Here is a 24,160-nt window from a genome sequence, read left to right as displayed (position 1 = left end):
TACAAACTCTCATACATACTAAATACCCCCAAATTTCAGTATGGCCAGCATCATTACGAATGTTTCCCCTTTAGAAAGTGCAGTAGGTTCTTGAGACCAAGTTTCTTGATACTAACAATTGCACAAATAAAAACATTCATATATTAGCTAACTTGAGATGGTATACTTGTTTCCAAAGCTGCTTCATATAAATTATTTATGAATACATCAATTTCTTTCTTTTGATCCTTCATTTTTCTGTTTGTTAAATGGGTAGATGGGCTGACTTGAAGGCTCTCTTCATCAACAACCCAAGCAAAAATTATATTGATATATATACAACATATAGGTACACAATATGAATGCATTTGCATTAGTAGGTCCTACAACAAACTATAACTTAACAATCTGTGGGTATACAGTTATATGTGTTAACAGCAGAGCATAGGTAGAAGTATGTAAAGTTATAATATAATCAAGATATTGTTGAATAGATACAATATAAACAGCATGCATAATTTTTAGAGTTTCAGTAGAGTGGTGAAGTATTGCAGCTGCTATATGATGGTCAATTAGACATTATCTAGACAGGGAACACTAGTTAATTATTATATTACAAGCACATTTATAGTCCTCTTTATCTTCTATAATTATAGATCACTTTCTCAGGAGTTATAGTGGTTCTCAAGCATTATCATTTCCTCATCCAGTTATTGGGCCAGATTCCAAAAGTTGCTATGATTGTAAGTGACTGACTGATGGAAGCTGACTCACTTCCAAATGACTTGTTGTCAGTGTAAATGACTTACTTCAATGTAAGACCTAATAATGAACAGGCTTATACTGGGGGCCAGATTCCAAAAGATCTGTTCTCATTGTAAGTAACTTACTTAGGTTTAGAGAATGGACAAACTGTACATCAGCACCCTGATTGGAGAATGAACAGTCTCCAGCAGGGTGTTAATGTAAAAGTAAGGCCCACTGAAAAATGAGTCTGCTACTTCACAGCAGAATATCAAGCTGCCGTGAAGCACAGACTGCAAAAAAACTAGCAGCCACCATTATTTTACATTCACTAAGCAGTGCTTTTACTGTTTAGCAAGTGTAAAAAAATAAACGGAAAAAAATGTGTGTGTGTGTGTGTGTGTGTGTGTGTGTGTGTGTGTGTGTGTGTGTGTGTGTGTGTGTGTGAATGTGTATGAGTGTGTTTATGTTTCTGTCTGGGTTTGTGAGTGAATGCTTGTATGAAAGCAGAGGAGACTGTGTGTGAGACATCAATAGAGTGAGAGCGATCTTGTGTGAATGAATGCATGTATGACAGCAGAAGAGACTGTGTGTGTGTGAGAGAGATCGAGAGAGAGAGTGAGAGTGATGTGTGAGTGAATGTGTGTATGTAAGAGGAGGAGACTGTGTGCTTGAGAGAGAGATTGAGAGACAGTGAAAGCGGACTTGTGTGCATAGCTCTCAACTGTCCAAATTTTCTCAGAATGTCCAGATTTTTGCGTCATATTTTTTGTCTGTTCCTCATAAAATTTGTGGTTTTCTGAAGTTTTGTGGCAAATTAGTGAGGAGTGAATTCTCTAACTAATGGTAAGCATTTGGGTTTCAGGCTTTATATCTTTCAGAAAATGCATTATAATCCAGGACCTTTTATTCTAACAACTTTCTAAGTTTATAAGAGCAATATTTAAAATTGTCCCTATTTTTGGGACTTTGTCCACCTATTATTTTTAGCTTTGTCAAGATTTTTTTTGTACTAAGAGGTTGAGAGTTATGCTTGTGTGAGTGAATGCAAGTATGAAACCAGAGGAGAGTGTGTTTGTGTGTGTGTGTGTGTGTGTGTGTGTGTGTGTGTGTGTGTGTGTGTGTGTGTGTGTGTGTGTGTGTGTGTGCGTGTGTCATACCTCTCAACCTGGAAACATCAAAAATCTGGACAAGGCCCATGAAAAATAGGTACAAAGCTGTGTGCTGATTAACATATAATTTGCATACATAATAACATAACCCCACCCACACCAATGGGATTGTGGGATGCCAACTTTCAAACGTAAACTGAAGGACAGGCGACCAAAATATGGCACCAGAGTCCCCCTGCAGCCATTCAAATGTCCCATTACCTGGCTATTTCGCCCATTTACCATAAACACTAATGTGTGCATACTGCTTTACTAATACAAAGACTAGTTGTTAAAACAATATCAGCCATTTTTTTTACAGACCCAGATGTTTTTCAACAGTATCCAGCCTGTTGCAGGTCTTATATAATCTTGACCACTTTTATTTTACATTTTAAATGTGTTAACTGGATAAGTAAACTGGTCCAAGGACCCTTTTCTTTCATGACTTGAATTAAAAGTAATACAACTGCATTTACTAAACTATAGATCCAGTAATACAGTTAATGTTGCACTGTGCAAAGGCATTTTAAATGAAGTGTATTACATGGGAGAAATGTACTTATAGGGACAGTTATTTCAGAAGAAAACTCCCAAGGCGTGTATAAAAACAGAAAGTTAAAACCATTTAGAAGCAAATAATCACAGTGCTCTACATGCAGAATTTAAGCAGTTTCCTCAGATTACACTTCTGCATGTATTTTCATGTCACATAACCTCACATCCAGGCTACTGTCTGAAGATCTTTTTCCCCAAATACACCTGTTTACTACCTACAGAGTTGATTTTAGAGATAACTGCTAACTATAGGATAGTAAAGAGGGAAGGTTTAATTGCATCCACAATGAAAGGGCACTTCAGCGTATGAAAAAACAAAAAACAAAATCATGTCCATCAAAAAAAATAAAAAAGAAGACATGGTGATTAGTTCATTTACAGCTGCACAGGTTAAAGTTATAGTGCAAAATACAAACAGAGTAGATTGCTCACTAACAGAACTGTACACCACATCTGAGGGTTAGTAACTAAAATAACTGTTCCCTTGTGGACAGCTTTATACAAATAATAAAGTGCAGATGCTGCATTATTGAAGTGTCTGGCTCCAAATTATTTACTGTAACAACAGAGCAGCTGTCTGCTTACGGAGAAAAAGATTTGAAAACAAAGTGCTTTATTAATAAAGGTTGCCATTTGAGCCACTCAGTGAAGAAACTGTAGACCAAATGTTTATAACATGTACATTAAACTTTAAATACGTGAACCTGCATATTGTACTGCATACACTGTAAGTCAGGCACTTTTTCTCTCCAATGACATCATGACACTGTCAACTTGCTTCCATTTTAGCTAGCTTAATGATCATTAATTTTATGTATGGCAATGGCATCATGTAGATAGTGACCACTGAAATAGGAAAAATATATCTAAATAAGTAGTTATTTTAATAAATATACCTTAAATTTTCAAATGCAGACTGATGGAAAATGTCATTTTGCCACTTTGTAAGTTTCAGCTTCAGTGCTGCTATGTATCTATCCAACAGACCTGTGTTTGCACCATTGTAAAGAAAGGGAGAAAGGGTATCTGATCTTGTTTCCATATGGCACAGAAATCCAAGGTTATTTTTTGCTCAGCACATTGGGTCGCAAACCTTAATGGTTTCTTGGATGTGCACTTTGCATTAGTGACACCTAAAAAGCTCATGAGAAAGATCCAGCTTTAAATTGTTAAGCAATATCCAGGCTAAATAGTAAGAATGTTCTAAAAGGCACTTTTTTCTGCTGGCCACCAAGGATCTAAGCTAGCCTAGAAGTGTGGAAAAGACAGTAACCTTTTAATAGCCCCCCCCCCCACACACACACACACACCGTTTTCAGCTTACCTTTCCATGCTAATAAATCCTTCCTTCCTTTCCGTGAGCCAAGCCTTCTAAATAAAATCCATTTGCCTTCTGAGCCGAGCCATTTGCATCGCCTTCTAAATAAAATAAATCCTTCCTTACCTTTCTGGCTGGTTCGTTCCCGAGCCTTGTAAATAAAAATCCTTCCATCCGCCTTCTAAATAAAAGCCGAGCCTTGTAAATAAAATAAATCCCTTCCATTCACATTGCCTTCTCCTTCCTTGCCTTTCTGGCTGGTTCATTCCTGCTCGCAAAGCATTTGAACCAGCCGGAAACCCGGAAATACGTGCATCGTGAGCTCAATTCCAAAAGCGCGTAAAATAAAAAAAAAAATAAAAAAATTGGAAATGAAGGGGTGCCACTCGGAAATCATGGCACCCCATTATTTGGACCCCAAAACTCGGTATAAACGAGTAATTTGGGACAGTTGGGAGGTATGACTGTAGTCTTTGTTATTTTTTATTTCATTATTCTATGATGTATTATGCATGTATATAACATTTCCCTAATTTTCATCCCCCATAACTTGAAAACTATAAGGCATAGCCGAGAAAATGTTTATACACACCAGTGACTGACACATGAGATAACCCAGTACAGTAATTTTAATCAAAATCTGTGATGTAGTGGTTGAAATTTTTTTTTTAAATTGTGATGATCTACCATGGAACAACACCACTGAAGAAGATAACAGCAGTTACCCAGACCTTGTAGCTGATGGGAAGGGGCTCACTATGTGCTCCATTTTCAAGGACTCCACCTCAGCACCCCATTCTCCACCATTTGGGCCTCGAGGTCTTTGCAAGGGCAGCAAGCCCTTTGGACTTTGTTGGATGTTGTCCAATTGATGCTGGTTGCGAAGGGGTCCCATAACAGTTTAAGCTTCAGGGTCCCAAAAACGTAGGTCTACCACTGCATACAAGTCTGAAACTCAAACATCTGTCATCATTATTTAGTGACTACAATCTCACTATTGACCAGATAAACCACAAACTTTACAAGGAACAAACCAAAATATGACACAAAATTCAGGAACATTTAATAGCATCTTCTATGTTCTTCACACCAACAAATACAGTCACCCACATGCACACACTTAAATAAATTCATAAACACTTATTTATAATATTATATATATATATATATATATATATATATATATATATATATATATATATATACTTAAAAACTTGCTAGAATAACAGGCTTATCATTAGCATGATTTTTGAAGGCTGTTAATTCTAAAACTCAGATGTTAGTCATCATCATTACCTAGTGACTGCAGCAATCCTACAAACTTTATAACAACAGATTAGCATATGAGGCAAAAAAAATCAGACTTCCTGGAAAATAAGGGACAACTGAATGCATCTAACATCCCTTGCACATGCTCACACATGCCATCGCACAAGCACACACACACACACACACACACACACACACACACACACACACACACACACACACACACACACACACAGGTAAGGTGTACAAAACAGTGGTGCAACAAGTACTTCTATATAACACAGAAACCTTGACAGCAAAGGCAGAGCAGTTGAGGACCCATGCATTCACCATTTGTAAACATTTGCTGTCATGACAACTGCTTTGTCTGTACTTAGTTTCATCCCATATGCCTTCATTTTTGGCATTCCTTTCCCCTATCATTTGCTGACACACACAAACTTAAATTAGTAGATTTAGAAACAACTTGGCATTAGCATGCTTTTCAAAGGCTATTAAGCTTAAACTCAAATGTCTGCCCTCATTATTTTGTAAATGAATCCCCTACTGATTTGCCAAAAAGGTCACAAACTTTAGAAGGAATAGGGCAACATATATGGCAAAAAACTTAAGGGCATGTTGCAAAGTCAAGGACAATTGAAAGCATTTACACCCCAAACACACACACACACACACACACACACACACACACACACACACACACACACACACACACACACACACACACACACACACACACACATTAAATATACTTTCTTACTTTCCTACATGCACACAAAGTGCCTGTGAAAAAAATATATATATACTAAAACAAAATACTCCAATGCTTGCGCATCCTACATATATTTTAGTTTCAAATTGTCTCAGTCACGTGAGCAACTTTAGCCAATGGAAAGGTTTCCTTGGTGCTTCATGCAGCAGACATTTAAATAAAGGAAGACGTTTCTGATGTCCTCAACAAGGGTGAGGATTGACAGAATTAGTGTAATGTTCTGCTGTTTTAAAATAGCCTGGTAAGGGGATTAGATCATTTATCTGTTTTTTTTTTCTTGTATCATGTTGGAACTCCACAAATATACATCTAGAGTTCCGAGCACCTGTAACTTGCGTCTATGTATATGAACTCAAGTTGCATTCAGTCAAGTGTTCTCCATTATTGCCGAAATACCGATCCCCTGCTACTGGTGGTATAGTTCACTGCCTTTTATTCATTTGTCTCCTTACAGGTGATTCTGTTATAATTCTCATAACAGAGCCCCCATTTGTAACTACAGAATGTATACATCCTAAAAAACATAACACGGATGACATGTATTAGGGCATCAGTTACAAATCTTAAAATGCTGCAATAAACATTTTACTAAAAAAAATGCCAGGAAGTACTAAAGTTGTCATGTAACTTTGAAGAGAGCACAAATACTTAAAACAGTATACCTCTCAACTTTACAGATTTTTGCAGAATGTCCAGATTTTGTCTCATATTTTTGGTCTGTTCCTAATAAAAATTGTGTTTTTCTGACAAATCACTGGGATGATCTAAGGATTAGTCACTAAATAATGGCATGTATTTGAGTTTCAGACTTCATATTCTTCAGAAAAATGCATGTTAACACAAATCCTGTTATTCTAGCAACTTTCTAAGTTTATAAGAGCAGTATTTAAAATGTGTCCCTATTTTTTGGGCATTTGTCACCCCCATCATGTTGATATTTGTTCAGATATCTTGTGCTAATAGATTGAGAGGTATGACCCAAATGTAACACAATAAAAAGTTGTACAAACAATACTGCAGCATGAAAACAACAAAATAGCAATTCTAAAACACATTTTAATATTAAAAGAGAAAGCCTGGATACTGTTTGTGGAAACACAACCAAAATGGACCACACAAAACAAGAATGACAAGTACGCAAAAATGAAGGGGTCCATGTATATGGACAACAGTGTCATCCAACACTAGTATCTCAACAAGACAACCCAGTTAGTTTGCACATCCTCTAAAGCTGCCATACCAGTGTTTTGTGTGACAAAGAAACAAGGGCAATAATGGAGAATGGTGGACTGAAATACTGTTTTTGAGATTGTGATTTAAAATGCTTTGACAGCAGTGTGCACGTGTACGACTATGCTTCTGCACTAGCATTTCAACCATCATGCAAAGACAATGGGCAGGATTCACGAAGCCTCCGTGTAAGAGTTACAAGGCTTACACGGAGGCTGCAGTTAAACGGTGTGACGTCAGCATGCCATGCATATTCATGAGGGCATGCTGACTCACACCCAAGGCTAACACGGTCCGTGTAAGAAAGTAGTGGGCGTGTCCATAGGGCAAGCCCTGCAAACGGACACGGCCCCAGAAGAGTAACAGTCCCGAAAGTAAACCCCCATGACAGAGTCCGCGTAAATGTCAATAAACACAACACAACACATGCCCCCACAGACTATAAACATAAAATGTAAAAATTAACATGTTATATATTTTTTTATAAGTTTTAAAGATGTTTGCCCGTGAGTGCGCTCGTTTGCGTGGGCGTGCCCGTCGCTTAGCCACAGTTAGCAGTCAATGGAAAAGCATATAAGATCTAAATATGCAAAGCAAGCCAAGAAGCAATAGCGTAGAGGTAGAGACATCGGCTGAAGAGGAGGCAGTCATGGTTCGAGCCCCCACAACATCAATTTTTATTTTTAGTGAAATAAGCACGAAACAATTCCCTGACATATATGTACATGTATACAATTATGTTTATGTAAAATGTAATGAAACGGGCCATGTATTATGAAGAAATGTGTGATAATAAAAAAAAAAACAAATGTCAGAAGTGCCTATAGCTGAGTCACACTCTAACAAGCTGAGTATATCTGCCCGTAGGTGAGCAGTGGTTTAACAGGTGTAAAATGAGTGCCCGAGGTTGAGCAGTGGTTTAACAGGTGTAAAATGAGTGCCCGGGGTTGAGCAGAGTTCTAACACGCTGAAACTGTGTGCCCGCAGCTGAGCTGAGTGTAATATGTGTGCTGACAGCCAAATGACGCGTAAACCAGCATAACCCATTTGCGCAGAGCTGCGCACAGCGCCAACAAGCTAACTGATGGGCAACGTTGAGCAAGCTGTATCAAAACTGCCTTTACACAGACACACCTTCTAGCCTGTGTAGACAGTCATAAAATATAAAAAGCAATGGCCAGGCTCGAACTCAGGATACCATGCACCATAGTCAAAGTACTGAACCACTAAGCCATGACAGTTGCACTTAGAAATGCAGTAATAGCATATATATAGGAATGAATGGAAAGAGAAGCATGACAAAGCAGGTTTTGTAAAGCTGATACATTTCCAAAATGGCCAATCACAGATAAGTGCGGGAAAAACAGCATATATCAGCCCCATAGGCGGGAATACACAGCATAACTGATTGTGGAACCGATTTGCAGTCAGGATGGCAGGTGTAGGAGAGGGTAGTTGCTTCCGAGCACAGAGGTGGGGCGTTGAGGGGTCCAAATATATGATTTGTCTCCTCGTCCATGATCATGAGACCCAACTCATGCAGGGCCAGGTCCTGTGGGGAGCATATAGGGCTGAGGCGTGGGACCGGTTGGCACATGATCTCACCAGTGCCACAGGAATACCAAGGACTGGTGAACAGGTCCGTCACCACCATGCGGACCTGAAGAGACGGAAGCAGGACCAACTGAACCGTTGGATCCAGGAGGCCCAGCAAATGCCCAACGCCCCACTACTGAGTAAGTTACATGTAATTATTTATGTAGAAAGTTAACCTAGCTGATATTATGGAGATGTGTATTCCAATATTACTTCATTTATATTGAAGCTGCAGGTGACCGTTCCACGAATCGTCGAGTCTATGCCGATAGGCTTGTGCGGTTGCGCCACCAGGCAGGTTAGTAATTCTCTCCCTGTAACTGTTAAAAATATAAGTATGACAGCTTGCAAAAGAGTGCAGTGTAGTCACCTATTAATATAAAGTGCAAGTAACAGTGTAAGAGAGATTCTGCTAGTACTGTGTGATTACATAAGTGTGATGCAGCCTGTAATCCAAAAATAAAAATGAAACAAGTCTGAAATAAAGATGTTCCACCTGTAATATAATAGTACATAACCTGCAGCAGGCTGAAAATTACAGCTACACAAGCTGAGTAAAACACATGTGTGAAATATATCCCGTTTAAATTCTGAAACATGACACAAGTGAGACTGTTGGAAAGGATTGTTATAACCAAGTAAAACATGTCAATAAAGCCTAGAATTAAGTACCATCCTGAATTGTAAAAATAAAACAAGTGAGAGTGTGAGAAAGAGGTATGAATCCACCAATAAAGTTGTAATAACTCCTGAATAAAGTATACTGCAGTCAGTACAGAATGAAATGAATGTGACAGGCACAACCAAACAGCAAAATGTGTGGAATAAAGTACTGAAGCTGGAATGTGTGTCCCACAATTTGGATATGTTGCTCTCAGTTTGCAATATGCAGATAGTATGGTTGTATGAAATACCAAACATCCACAGTTGTCTAGAGCCATATAAAGCAAATGTAGCAGGATGCTGTAGCTGAACAGAGCCAGATATGAATGTGTATGAATAAAAATGAAATGTATATTGATGTAGGAGTAACATTCCTATCACCAACATGCATAAGTTTACACATAGGAAACTGTAGTCAGACCTGTAGTGTGTATATATCTGCAGCTAGTAGAAATGTACAGCATATGTATAGGTATTTGAAGTTGTTAATGAAATATTTCTTCACCCTACCCTATAACCACAAATAATCCATTCCACGTGAAATGGGTATGTGTATTCACAATTAACTCTCCTGGACAATTGTTCTGTTGGTTCATACATATTTGCATGTATGTTGATGCATGTGCCCTGTTCATACATCCAAACCTGATGGCCTGTTGCCATAAATCAACCCTGCATGTTGTTGGATTGTGTACTGTTGTTCAAATTATGCATGTGTTATGCTTGCTGTTCAATGGCTTGAATTTATGGGTGTTTGGTTAATGGGAATACTAATGTATGCTGTTACAACTAATTGTGAATGGTATTGCACATTACTAACCCAAACTGTCATTAAATAATGCAAAACATAGGACGACAGGGAAGGCGGGTTCCAGCGGACCCACCTCTCCCACCTCAGCTGGCGAGTGCACCTGGGAGTAGTGCCCAGGCCGAACCCTCCTCCGGTGGCCCTGTGCCACCTGCGGGTGGAAGCGATGCAGGGGATAGGGCTCGTCCCCCCTCTGCAAGCTTGGCTGGAGGAGAACATCCACTCACCCTCCATAGTGTCCGGACTGTGGTGCGTAGGGAGATCAGGCACGCTGTGCTTGGGCCCCTACGCCAGCTTGAGGCATGGGTGGCACAACTCACGGGCATGCCTGCTGCCCATCCTACACAGCCCCCGGCACAGCCCCATCCTGGGCAGTGAAGGCACAGTGGCAACTGCCCATGGATCGGGATCTCAGTTCCACTGTTACCATCTGTGGGCTCATGGGCTCGAGGTATCCAAACATCCGTCCCCGTCAATTGTGTAACCCCCCCACATGTGTCATACACCACCCTTGTATGCGTCTTGTTTGTCTTGTCTGTTAACCTCACCTACCTACCTCCCCAGCTATACCGACTTCCTGTACCTGACGTACCACTCTCACCTGAAAAAAAAAAAAGGGCACTCTGTACCCACAAAAAAATTACGCCCCATACATAGCTGCCCATTTTGCACACATGTCTGCTGGACATGTAAACTGGCAATTACAATTGGCTGTACAACAAATATTGTTGTCCTCACACCTCTCTCAGGGGTTGAAGGTTTCAAATGTCACACCAAATTACAAACATATGCACAGCTATTGCTGACGAAGAAATGGGCAGCTATGGGCCTTTCCTACATCCCTCCTGCAAAACCCGAGCTTGTTTTCCTACTGTCCTACCCTCTTTGTGCCCCCTTTTTCACCACTTTCCTATCTCCCCATTTTCTTTTCTTTAAAAGAAAATAATGCGGTGTGCAGAGTAAGCACTTTTAAGCAGTAGTAAGCAGGTGTGCGCTTCTGTGCGCTTAGCTAAGCATGTGTGCGTGAAGCTAAGTGACAGTGTGCATGCATGAGCTCCGAGCAAACCAGCGCTAACCCGCTTACAACTGCTTAAAAGTGCCTTAGTCACTCTGAATGACAAGGCCTGTAGTTTTCTCAGCAGCAAAATAAAATACCTCCATCAGTCTCGAACCCAGGACCTTGAAAACACTAGTCTGCATGACTTACCACTTAGCCATGACTGCTATACAAGAACATTGTGCTGAAAGAAATATATAATAAAATAGTAGGAATTAATATGTAAAGGGAATATAGCAAGTCTAGTATACAAAGCATGTCATGTATATTTACTGTCAAATCTAGTGGATTTGTAAAATAGTACTGTGTGATGAGAAACAGCCATGCTAGTTGGTAGTTAGTAGGTAATAATGTCACAGTAGCATCTGGCAAGCCACATACATACTCAGAGCAGGATAAACACTGCCATAGTTGAATAGTTAAGAGCCCAGACATAGCAACTGTGACTGAGTTACAGGGATGTCCCTGATGTGAAAACAAATGTCAACTGTGCCCCACTGACACCCTGTGAAATGTACTAACAGTAGGCAGAAAGGTGTAACTACACATGCAATGGTAACTATGAATTACTGAAAGTATGCACCACTTGCACATCACAAATGGTGTAGTAATACATATGCTCGAAATAACCCACAGTCACAACTGCAGAATATCAGAATATTTCATTGGAGTATCCCACTGATATGTACCATTCCATGAGGCTGATAAAAGATGCACCTGAGAGTATCTGAGGCCTGCTCAGCAGCATGATCAAATACCCTTGTAAGTGTCAAGGCATACACCATGGCCAGACCACACTGCATGCAGTAACACCCTACCACAACAAACACATAGGGAATTGCTGTCCAAACAGATATAGCAAGCATTACAAGCTGTGAATGTAAATGGAAAATAGGAAAGCCATAGCAACACATTACAGGAAAGACACCTAGCAGGCATACAAGGAGTGAATGTAAAGGGCAAATATTGAAGCCATAGCAACAGATTGCAAGAGCCACTGCTATATACCAGTTACACCACAACTCCCACAGGAAAGCACACACACCCATATACACAGTATTTCTAGTCGTAGGTGTCAGTTTACATACACACGGAGAAGAGGACACTGGAGGAAGGAATACTCAGCTTACAGAACAACATGCATTGCAGTGTCTACAACACAGCCTGAAATATGAGAGACATACCAACCCTTACACTCACAGAACAGTGTCCACAGCAAACCAGCATGGTCCCCACCCTGATAATCTGAAAGGGCTACGCCTACCTAACAGACCTTTTATAGCACTGTCCTGAAATCACAGTGGGAACTGCAATCACTACACAACAGGCTGCATGCAATTAGTAAATGCTGGCTAACAATTGGTGCAGAGGCCATCACATGGACATGTGCAGATACCTACAAAAGCATCCTGTACTCCCAGTCCACACATGCAATACTTTCATTGCACCCTCTGGAGGTAGAGAGAGAGAGAGAGAGAGAGAGAGAGAGAGAAAGAGAAAGAGAAAGAGAAAAATAAATAAATAAATAAATAAAAAAACAGTAACAACAAAACAAAGAGGTTGACAGCAGGCCAAGTAACTGCAAGCCTATGCAAACAGCTGCAACAAACACAGGTAATGTAAAGTACTAGTATAATAGTCTACATACTGTGAACCCTCAAGATGTGTTATTGGTCTGTATCTATGTATATGAAAATGTGCATAGGGCCGGGGACATACTGCAACTGCCACTGAAAGCTCTACATACATATGTATGTGAAGGTAGCTATGTGCACATAGCAATGTAGGTTGTAGTGCAATGTACAAGTAGGTTGTACAGTAATGGATGTTCATCAGTATGTTACTGTGTGTATACATATGTGGAACTAAAAAGGAATATATATATATATATATATATATATATATATATATATATATATATATATCTATCATGTGTATACGTATGTATATCGAGATATGTATGTCTATATATATATAATATGCATATGTGTATACATAGATAGAGAGGGATGTAGAAATACATAGACATATATAGTTTCACAGTGTCATAGTTTAGTACTGGGCTATCTTCACACAGTGTACAGAATAGATTTAGAAAATTGAGCCTCTGTATAGTAGTGACACAGTGAAGACCCCCTTACATAATAGCATTAGTTTACTGTGCCTCTGTCTAGTAGTGACACAGAGATGACCCCTGGTGTAAACCTATGATCTCCCATCCACTCGTCAAGAATTCACATGAAGAGAGTCAGTGAGGGTCTCAACCTGACATGAACTGGGATCCTGTTCCACAGTATGGGAAGCCTCTGAGTTATGGATCTGTCCCTACAGCATGTCCTATTCATATTTGTGCTGAGGTTTAAATCTGTAGCTCTTGTGGTTCTGATGGATTTGGATTTTACGAGGTGGAACATGTCCATCAATTCCTGATTGGACATGGCCTTGTACGTCAGGCACAGATCACCTCTAAGTAGGCGGTATGCTATGGAATAGAGCTGTAGTTTCTTTAGTCTGGCAGCATATGACATTTGTTGGAGACCCTTGATCCTCCTGGTGAGGTACATATGGGGTCCCCCTAGCTGTTGCAAGTGCCAGGTGAGGTACATACCAAATGGGGCATAGTACACAGTCATGGGCCTGATAAGGGAGGAGTATAGGGGTACAATGACCTCCTTTGATCTGGATGTGAATCCCTTCATGATAAGGTGGGCAAGGTAGGAAGTCTATCCAACCACTTTGGCAACATGGGTATCAAATGAGAGGTCAGTATCGATTTGTGTCCCCAGGTCTCTGATTACTTTGTCTGTACTCAGTGGGTTACTGTCTATGTGATAATATGTGGGTACCTTGTCTTTCCCAAAGGGTATGACTATACAGTATTTGGCATGCAGTTTAAGGCCATGACTCCGGCACCAGTTGTCGGTTTCAGTGTGGCCTTTCTGTAGGATGTATGTGTCAGCTGGTGTATCGACTATGGCGCCTAGTATGCAGTCATCTTTGAACATTGTCAGCCACTACCCTCCCATGTTTGCATCCACATCTGAGAAATAAATGCCGAACATGAGGGGACCCAGGACAGAGCCCTGTGGGACACCACTTGTGACTGGCTCTGAGTCTGACATGGCACCAGTGATTTTGACTTTAGGGTTTCTATCCGTTAGCCGGTTTGCAACCCATCTTGTGACATATGGATTTACATTTAAGCTGTTGAGCATGACTATGATGCCAGAGTGGGGTATTGTGTCAAAAGCTTTAGCCAAGTCCAGGTAGGCTGTATGGACTGCTGTGCCCTCATCAATGGCTCTAGTGACTGTTTTGAAAAGGTCAACCAGGTTCAAAAGGCAGGATCTGCCCTCTACAAAGCTGAACTGGGTGGGATCAAGTGTCTGTAAGTCCCCAATGTCTCTGTGTATGAGTTCCATAATGATTCTTTCCATAGCGTTGCAGACCAGGCTGATTAAGCTTATGGGGCAGTAGTTACCAGGGTCTGTAGAGGTGCCTCCTTTGTGGAGTGGGACTACTGTTGCTGTATGCCAGTGTCCAGGTACATATGCTGTAGTAAGGCTATGGTTAAATAGCATTATATGTGCGGGTTTAGCTCCTCTTGGAGTTCACATAGCTCGCAACCTGCGATATCGTCAGGTCCCATTGATGCTGTGTTTATAGCTTTGCTGAGGGTGGTTCTCAGCTGGACATTGGAGATGACAGGGAGGTTACAGTCAACTGGGATAAGTAATTCCTCATTTGGGGGTGAGGGAGGGGAGAAATCTGCACTGAACCTGTCTGCCAGAATGTTGGTGATATCTGTGTGTTCAGTGTAGTTTTTGTCACTGTGAACTAACTCTGAACATATCTGAGGGTTTCGACCCAGATGTCTAACATAGCAGAAGAAGGCCTTGTGGTTTTCTGTAGTGTCCATAGCGATTTTCCTCTCAATGTTGGCCTTGCATGTTTGTATGAGAGAATGTAGTTTTCTACTAGTGCTGATCAGAGATGCCTTATCTTTATGGAATTCTGCTCTGTCGTGCAGTAGCTACCTTCTTTTGTTATACAATTTGTTCATGGCTGGGGTCCACCAGACACGACGCCTGCCCTTGGTGGAGAGGGTCTTGGTTTTATTTGGGATTGCATGATCCATGCATTCTTGGAGATGTCCGTAGAAAGCATTTGTGAAGGAGTCTGCATTGTGGGATGTGGTTTCCACTGGCCCAGTGGGCTTAAAGGATACCAACTCAGTTTTAAGAAGTGTAAAGTCGGCATTTGAGAGGTTTCTCACTGTAGTCTTTTGTGTTGTGGGGGAGGTGGGATATGTATATCCAGGGTGATTAGTTAGTGGTCAGATGTGACTAGTGAGGGGTATACTTCCGGTATGTAGCACATTGTCCCCATGTTTGTGATGATCAGGTCTAGTATATTATCTCCCCTTATGGGAGAGGTGACTAGTTGTTCCATTGCATTTGACTTAGTGAATTCTGGGAACCTTTGGGCTAGGGTGTTTGGGCTAGAATAATGCACCCAGTGTATGTTAGGGTAGTTGAAGTCTCCCAATATGATGGTGTGTGGTGGGACATTCCTATCCTCCAATGTCTTCAGGAAGGCTGACTGTGGTTCCTGAGATTGGGAGGGTGGTCTGTAACATGCTACCAGTTGTATAGCAGGTTTGCCTACGGTTATTTGCACCTAGATGGTCTCTGATGCTTCATGCGTTGCCACTAACCTGGAGGTGTGGGTGTCCTTCATGAATATGGACACTCCCCCTCCCTTTTTGTTTTGGCCCGAGTTTTGGGGCCAAAAAGCATGATACGAGGTATAGCCTGCTACTGCTGGTGTGCTCTCAGGAGCCTTGAACCAGGTTTCACTTACTGCACAGACATCGAGATTGATAGAATATGTATGTACAGATATATGTAATACACAGATACATATATTGATATATGTAGATACATATACATATACAGACAGATCTGACTGACAACAGATATGTCTGTATATGACTATCTCTCTCTCTGTCCCACCCCCTCTCACTCTCACTCTCCTTCTGTCTCTCTCTCTCTCTCCCCCCTCTTCCGACATCTATATGTATAAATCTATATATACATATATATATATATATATATATATATATATATATATATATATACAAACATATATATATATATATACATATATATATATATATATATATATATATATATATATATATATATACTGAGTGAGGCACATGTGTGCAGATGTATTGCAACAGGTGCCTGGTGACAAAGGCATGGAGTGAACACCAGTGTGGATACTGGAGTACCATACCCCATTCCAAAACACTGACACCAGTAACCACCACATATGTGCATGCCTGCCCACCACTGCATGTGTCAGGGGGGAATAGGGGCAACAAGTGTACAATAGGCTCCCCATTGATATACACAGTGGCACACTATTCCTGTAATATCTGTACATGGAATGTGTCAGCGGACATGGTGTGTCAGCTATGGACATGTAAGTCATTGTACCCCTCTACACCCCACAATGTCCTACACGGTATGTACCTCCCATGACAGCTACAGATATGGAGAAGGACACCAACATACGTAAGTAACTGTGTCAATGCACTCAAACACATTACCTATGCAGAGTGACTGACAAGACCACAGAGCGCACACAGACTACCCACATAGAGGTTACCACTGCTGGATATACATAGTTTGGTCACACCCATGACAGTTGTCCAACAACCATGGTAACACCTCCAACATCCACAACACAAATTACCTATGTCTGTCATCCTTGTCACTGCCGTATAGAGCACATGGTGGAGGTACAGGTCCCTACCCACAGAAACAACATACCCTGGAGTAAACCACACAGAATTAAGAAGCAAGGCTCCCCATGAGTAGATGTCAGACATACCCCTGCTGAATGTTATGCAGATAGGTAATATGCCATATGAGTCACCCTGTGTAACTGTTTGTAAGGAGCAGGTACGATCATGACACATGTGTCACAAGGGGCAGGGTAGCATAACAGCATGCTGCTGTAGGCCCAGGGCCAAAAGCATACTACCTACCTAAGACACAATGCACACCCATGAACACATTGCAAACCAAATATGTCAGGTGGAATGAGTGTGCCAGTGACTGGGTGCATGTTATGTACTGGTGTGATTGCTCACCATGACTGTCTGTCTGTCATGGTAGTGTGTGTCCTTGGTGTGAGGCCAGAGACAGATGTGTGAGGTATTGCGATCAACACATACTACATTGCCATATGTTGTGCTGTGTTACCCTGTGGTGTAGGTAGGGTTATGGCAAGTAAGAGTAGTGTGCATTACCAGTGAAATATGTAACATGCATTGCATGCAGTGCATGGGTTGATAATGTTCCCCTTACAGTACCTTGATACAAACCCCCAGTGTGAGGCTGTGCATTGGACCTGAACCAGTGTGCTGACTGCTGCAGTATACTAGTCTGTCGTATGGAGTGTGCCAGGTACTGTTGCACAGTTGTCGGATGAGCACTGATATCTGGTCATTTACATGTGTATCCCCCAATAGACAGACAGATGCTATATATGGTAGTTAAGTTATATCACTACAGTTGAGTATTATGTGTGCCATAGTTTGCTGACAGATATTGCTGACATATTTTCCTTCTCCTTTTCAGGGCTATGGTTCACCAGCGAAACCCTGTGTACTCCGCTGCGGAGGAGAAAGAGATACACCAGAGCCTGGTGTGGGATTTTGCAATACTCTTTTCCTGCACCAGCCAGAACCAGCAGGAGAGGGCTGCACTGTGGCAAGACCTGGTCCATCGGGTAAATGACATAGGCACACATAACCGGCATATGAGCAGGTATGCCATCACTGCAGTGATTTAATTAGAAATGTCCATCAGCGTGCGTCGGATATCCACAGGCAGCAGCTTGCCACAGGTGGTGGGGTGGTTAGACATCCCCCCTCACCAGACTGGAGGGACTACTCCTAAGTGTTGTGGCTCCAGCCCAACAGCAACAGCAGCAGCATACATGTGTAATGATGGAGGCTGGAGCCACCCAGCAGCAGGACACGGAGCATGCAGGTAACATGCCATGTGTATAGTTGACTGTTCTGTACACTGTTTGGTTATGCATGTGTGAGGTGTGTCCTCAGTTTGTAGCTGTAATCTTGGTTATTATTGTGCAAGAGTGATATTCTCAATATCAGCAGTAGACCTGTGGAAGCTAACTGTTGCACTACTGAACTGTATCATACTCACAGTATCAATGGCACAGTTGTGCCCACTGACAATAAATGTCTCATTTCTGTAGGTCCCTCTGGTGTAACAGCAAGGCAGCCTATCCATGCTGGTGAGTGTGTAATAACATTACCTTCAATACTCTTGATACTAATAGTAATAATAGGCTGAAGCAGTAGTGCTATGTGTTTGATTTCAGGTGTGTTTGTGTCTGTGTTGATATCTCATATACTGAGGAGTGTGCATGTGTGCATGTGTGCATGTGCCCATGTGTGCATGTGTGCATGTGCCCATGTGTGCATGTGCCCATGTGTGCATGTGTGCATGTGTGCATGTGCCCATGTGCTTAGGTGCGCATGTGCGCATGTGTGCATGTGCCCATGTGTGCATGTGCCCATGTGCCCATGTGTGCATGTGTGTATTAGTGGTGACATTGTGTACACATTGTAAACTGTGTTTCCTGTCTTACTCCCACAGGTTCTGGTGCTGCTCTGGTGTTGTGCAGCAGGGAACCTGAATCAGCTGCTGTGGATAGCAATAATGATGATACCTGTATAATGGCACAGGGAGGTGTGCCAGGGTCCGTCATTGGTCAGCCAATTGACAGTACACAGCTGTCGACCCCATCAATGCGCACAGTCATCCTGCCAATACATCCCTTGTCACCAATGTCCCTAGGTGATGGACAGGATACAGTGGGCATTGACCAGGGTAATGTGGTATCGGTGGCACATGCGTCCCCACACAGCAACCATGGCCAGGATCCTGACATGGTACCACACAGGCAGACGTCCAGGGGTTCTCGTGGGAGCATCCGTGGGCATACCGCCCCTGTCAGACGTGCCCACAGAGGTCTTTCAACCTCAGCTATGTTTCTGGCTGTAATGCAGGCACAGTCATGTATGGAACGGTACACCAGACAGGGTCTGAGGGAGCTGAGAGCATGTCACACAGCTATGAGTGACAGTATGCGTGATGTTGCGGCTGCCATCCGTAACTTCACCGAGGTCATTGACAGACGTTGGGGGGGACACATTAGATCTGTTCCACAACTACATGTCCATGAGCCAGGGCAATGGTGGACAGTTGAGGCATCGACGTGGCCGTATGCCAGCAACAGCAGCAGCTGGCAGCCATCGCGGGTGACAACAGGCCCGCGGCCGCTCACATAGTGCCAGCAGCAGCCCCAGCAATGCTGGGTCTGTGCTGTCATCAGACCGCCCCAGGAGACCACGTGCACGTGGCTCTGAACAGTCCCAACAGGGACCTGTCTCCAGTCACCAACCACCTGCTTCTGATGACAGTACCCAGTCTGGCTTAGTACCTGATATGGTCCGTAGCACCCCTGCCAGGCACAGGTACCGTGTCCGCGGCCACAGACAGTGATCTGTATGACCTGGCAGGTACAGTCTGTGGCTGTCCACAAACACCTGTATATGGCAGCCATGAGGTGGGACTGTGTGCATGGATACACACATGCAAATTGATAACACCTAGGGGTACTGCATACATGCACACACTGCATCAACATTGCCCCATCTTGTACTGCTGTCCCTCACCAACACACACACACAGACATGTCAATTGGTTGTATCAGTGGCAGACTCAGGCATACCAAGTACACACCCTCTGCATATGATGAAACTGTGCCACTTCCTGCAATCTGTAACATCGGTGCAGGAACAGGTTAACATGGTGCCGATGCACAGGGTGACTACATAGAAGTGTTGTAATAGTATAATGTTGACAACAGTACAGTGTAATGATATCATTGTGAGTATATCCCAGCATGCCTGATGCAGTTACAGTATGAATGTCATTATATTGTTTTGTACACCCATAGTAATTACCATAGTGTACTGTCTGCACATCTTTGCATACTGGTGGTGAGGCTGTCAAGAGATGGCCACGTACATAGGTAGCACAGGGGATACGAAAATGTACATATTGATACTCAATGATGGTCATGTCAACTGCGAGTTGCATGCTGTCTACACTCGACTCTGCAATGAGGATGTTTGAGGATGTTGATATCTGTGCAGTAATACACAACAGGTTCAAGACTCACAAGAGCACACTAGCACTACAATGTCACACCTCATACCATGCATGACAGCACCAAAACACAGAACTAACTATGACAGGAAGGAGAGTCTCCATACATGTCAAGGATACTGTGGTGCCAGACATACTAAGTCTGGAACTGCTGAGTGAGCGCTCAGTGTCTGTTATTTGAAATGTGTATTATTACAGGTATGAGCACTTGGGTATCAGGCCAGTTATTCAACATTACGAAGGTACATGGTCTATACACTTGTGGGGGATGGGGCTGGACCCAGCCCATCTGACCTGTGAATGTCTGGGTACAGGCTTATAGTGCCTGCATATATGCACTGTTACCTACTGGAAGTTGTACACCTTGTTTGTTGTAGCATAGTCTACATACAGGCCTGCTGACTGTAGCTTTGTTTGTATGCATGTTTGCTTGTTATGTTCCTGAAACACTGATTCCACCTGCAGTGCAGATTTACAGTGCCTCTGTGGATCCCTAGTGACATCTGTATTGCTTACTGTACTGATGTCCATGTCTCACTTGACAGAACATCACTGTTTGTCCTGTTTGCATGTAGGTTGCCTGTAACACATTGCATATGACTTACCTCGCCTTTGCTCAAGACAGCATTCATATACGCCAGCACTAACAAATCAGGAGCACTACACCCTCACATACTCACCTTGAGTACCTTGTTCCCCATTGGCCCTATGTGTCATTACTTAGTATGGGATTCACAATGCTATGGTAGCATGTGCAAAGGTCACCTGTCAATCTACTCTCTGGTCCAGTTGGTGAATCTGTGAGTCATGTGGCAATGTTACAGCTTCCTCATGTACACAGACAACCCTCTCCCCTTCCCATACACTGACAACACATGTGAGAGATGCAACCACATAGCCAAACTGGGGGCTAAGCTCTCTTAACTCAGTGCTGGCATACCCTGTCAGGTGGAGTGGGATACTACAGTGAATACAGTACCAGTCTCACATAGACCTGCCACGACCGCAATCCAAACACAGAAACACACAGGTACATTCTTGGACTCTCAGAATAGCATCCTGCCTGAGCAGCTGACACCTGCACAGCAGACACACAAGCAAACGTTAAGCCAGAGCAGAGCACGTGCAACACATAGCTCACAAAGCCTGTGTGCCAAACAGTCACAGGCCATATGGCTTGACAACACACCTGCTACAGTTGTAAGGGGTACCTCTATCGTCAGGTACACTGAGGTCCTGCTCACCAGGCTGAACAAGGTGAAGGTCACGCTGAGATGCCCATCGGGCACTATGATCCACCACATAACACAAGCATACAGGTCACTCCAAGGCATGTACAAATATGACTCAGTCATTGTCTGTGCCAGTGTGTATGACCTGTGACACACCTCCCTGGACTACATGTTAGGGGACATAGAGGGGCTCTCTGAGCTTGTGGCGCAGGCTGGTATGACCCTGACCTTGAGTAGCATCTTACCCTCACCAGGAATGCTGCCACAATATGTAGACAGGATGATCAGTTTCTAAAATTACCATATGTTTCGGTGACATTCAAAGGGAATCCAATGCCTGTCAGCGTGGGATTACATGCTGGACAAGCCACATTGCTTTGCTAGGGACAGCTTGCACCTGTCACCCATGGGCCGTTGTATATTGGCAGAGGCTGTTGCTACACACATAGTGCCTTTGTATGCAAGGCTGACAGTACATTGCTTTCTCCTGCTGTACTTATAGGGTGCTGACATCATCAGTGTTTAGACAGTGGAATATGCAGCATGTGTTGTGTGGTACTAGTTGCCGAAAGGAACATTTCTCTTACACATGGAATTGCACACACACTACTCCCCCACACACATTCACACACACACACACTGAGCACTTGCAGGATTCAAACCCCTACCTAACTATGTTATGACACTTGTGAGAGACGCAGTAGCAGAGCACGCTATTCAAATTACTGGGTATCATTTGGGTTCCTGACATATGTATAGTGTGCTGACATCATTATGTATGAAGAGGTATGTACATCTGTTACTATTCTTCAGTACAGGGGAGGGCATATCTATGCATTAACTTTGCTCAGGCATAGTGGCCTACTGTACTGTGGAGGCAGACGCCAAATACACTGTGGATAGCCTTCTGTATTCCCTAGGGACAACAGCCTAGTATTGCACTCTATGGCCATATGTTTACCTGTCAGATGCAAGTATCTGTTGCCCATATACTGTTTGTGGGTCTTTATTGCCATAGCTTTCCCTATCTCTATGAACAACTTGTGTACTGTGGAAGATGTTTGCATATGAGTGGGATCCAGTACTTTACTTATGTCTCTGTTGTAATTTCACTGTGTGCACTGGGCAGATTTCTGTATCGTGGGAGGTTCCTGTGTTAACACATACAAATGCCAGATATGTGTGTGCAACTGCTGAATGTGACATGGCCTAAGTGTGTGAGCATGCCCAGTTTACAGTTTCTATGGCTTCTTGACTGACATGTCTCATTTATCTAAGTGTGCGAGCATGCCCAGTGTGACATTTCCTTATGTTGGGATCTGTGGTCCACCACATTTGTGTTTGTGTGTGGACGTCATCTATATTTTACATGTACAGTTGAATGTTGGACATCAGGTTGTGTTCTTACTGGCCAAGTGCTTTGTGTCTGAACCTAACAGGCATTATGCTGTGCCTGCAGGGTCGCCATGGGATAGTTTGCATACAGTTGTCAACATCCTTTCCTGCTGACCAAACAGTGTATTGCCGTATAGTGTACTGGTGCAGTACTTTCACTGTGGTGGACAGTATCATCAGTTTCAGTCCTATCTCTGCTTGTAATATTTATAGTGAGCACACCAGACTGGTTGAGGGCCAGTTGTGCAGATATGACCATGTTGCATTTTGTTCAGATATGGACAGCATAGTACATGATTGTCCGACATTGTTAATATATTCCACAACTTGTGTGGACAGTGACAAACAATGGCCATGTGCCCTAGTCCATTTGTAATGCTAGTCAGAGAGTGTTTGTCCTTCAACACACATTTACTGGTGTTTGCCATGACATATGTCAAGGTTAGTGTGCTGTGCCTCTGTCTACCCATGACATACAGGTCCAAACAAATTCACCTCGTAGCCAATATCCTCCAACCACAAAGACACAGTTTATTTTCACAAAAAACAACAAAATGTTAAGCGCTTTCATCAGTTGACTTCATCAGAACATACAGGTGATATCCAGGGTACACCTACCATCTCCCATCCAGTCATCATGATTCCTCTGGATGACAGTCAATGAGGGACTCCCTGGATAACCTGTACTGGGAGTTTAGTCATGAGTGGAGTGAGCTTCTGGGTTATGGACCAATCGGTACAGCATGTCCTGTTTATGTCTGTGCTGGGGTTCAGGCCTGTCAGCTGCATAGGTCACCAGCATTCAGATTTTACATGGTGCCAAATGTCCGTTGATACCAGCTTGGTCATGGCTTTATACATCAGGCACAGTTCACCTCCAGCCAGGCGGCATGACACTGTGTGGAACTGCAGTTTGTTTAATCAGGCGACACATGGCATCTGTTATAGCTCTGCGATCCTCCTGGTGGGGTATTTATTTATTTTATTTATTTTGGGGTCTTTCCAGTTGATGCAGGTGTCTGCTAAGGTACATCCCTGAAGGGCCATTGTACACAATTGTGAGGCTGCTGATGGATGACTGGAGAGGCACATTGACCTACCCTGACCTAG

Source organism: Protopterus annectens, chromosome 3.part0, assembly GCF_019279795.1.
Source record: "Protopterus annectens isolate FY-2018-M chromosome 3.part0, PAN1.0, whole genome shotgun sequence".
Taxonomy (NCBI): domain Eukaryota; kingdom Metazoa; phylum Chordata; order Ceratodontiformes; family Protopteridae; genus Protopterus; species Protopterus annectens.
The sequence above is the reverse complement of the archived record's forward strand: the minus strand, read 5'-3'. Positions refer to the sequence as shown.